The sequence below is a fragment of the Chaetura pelagica genome, unplaced genomic scaffold, assembly GCF_000747805.2.
Source record: "Chaetura pelagica isolate M959 unplaced genomic scaffold, ChaPel_1.0 scaffold244, whole genome shotgun sequence".
Lineage (NCBI taxonomy): Eukaryota > Metazoa > Chordata > Aves > Apodiformes > Apodidae > Chaetura > Chaetura pelagica.
Window position 1 is genome coordinate 2,398,482 of NW_009953719.1, and position 1,640 is coordinate 2,400,121.

Genomic DNA, 1,640 nt, shown 5'->3' on the forward strand with positions numbered 1-1,640 from the left:
AAAAAGTTTTAAGTTGATACACTCCTACAAGTAATAAAAAAAACAGCAGCTGTTAGAAACAAAGAAAACCTTATTTCAGGCTCTTATTAGATCCTGCAAAGCACAGAAGAAAACCCAACAATTTAGCAATGTTCAAATATGCAAGTGTCTTTTGCCAACACTCCTTATAAGATACTCAGGCATGATTAGTTCTGATGCTTCCATAACTAGTTTTAAGGGAAGAATATGAGCTACTTCATACACCAAATTATGCAAAAATATGGAAGGAATTTAAAATTTAAATATATTTTTTCATTGCCTTACAGTACTTACTTTGTACTGGAAAGAGCTGGCATTTCAAATTTATGCAGCACAATCCAGATGACACTGATGAGGGGCAGTCTTCCTGATTACACCATGTGCACATGTCCTGCCATCTGTTTGTCCTGGCATACCCTGACCTTTCACGTCAGAGAGAACTACTACTGCACAGAGCTTGACTTAGTCTGTAGTGTGCACCACAAAACTATACCAGGATACACACAGTGAAACCACTGCCTTGACAGTATCCAACAGAAAACCCACCACAACCTATGTAGGCATTTCCAGCTCTGCAGAGCTACAACACCCTTTAAAGCAAGATTAATTAACCTTTGAAGAGTTCTGCCAATACACCAGTTGTCACTATAATTTCGTCTTCCCAGTTGCTAGGGTTCTCTTTGCCACATTTATTCAAGGTGTCCATGAGTACTCTCACACCTCAGCATGAACCCAGGTAGCAAAAACTGAATTATACTTCAGTGGAAAATTGTTTTGAAACACTGCAAACTGATAAAGCCAATACTAGAAGAATATTAACAATTCTTAAAAGAGCCTGCAATTTATTATGAAAGGTATTTCCTGTTAGGTATTTTATTTATTATGAACCAAACATGTTCAGTATGCAAGTAAGAAAATGGTGCAGCCAACTATTTCACAACAGAATTCTCAGCTCAGATCATGCATATGAACAGATTTTAATTAAATGCTGCATAGAAACAGAGAAGAACACAAAACAGAAGCAACCATGTCTTGTACTTTATGCTTCAGAGTTTGTTCCAAAATACAGTACCACTTAAAGAAACAGTTGCTTGCTTATCTGTAATTATATTAACAGAAGTTTAAATCAATGTCTAACTGACACACAACTTGATACCTACATCAAGAATATTCTTCTACCATGGAAACTATGATTACAGCATGCAGTTAAAACTTCCAGCATCGGAAGCTGTAGAGGCCCTGCCGAAGTCAGGAGTTACTTGCATCAGTGCATGTTGACTAAGCAAACCACTTTCAAACCTGAAGGGATGGATGACAGTTCTGTTACAGGCATACACTGTTCAAAAAGGTCCACTGGGCATTCAGTGTAAGTCAAAGTTAAACTTAGCAGAAAACTTTGAAGCTGTTTTCCTTCTGTTCCAAAAGCGTAAGATTTAAATTTTAAACTAAATTAAAAAAATCTAAAATTTAAATTTAAGGATCTCTACAAATCACATACTCTGCGTAAGAGATCTTGTACTATTCCTACAGCTACCAGCAATTCAGAGCTTTAAAGTGGACAGATTACATCGTTTGTCCTGGTAAAACCAGCTGAAGCAGCTTGTGATCCCTACCACCTGGTT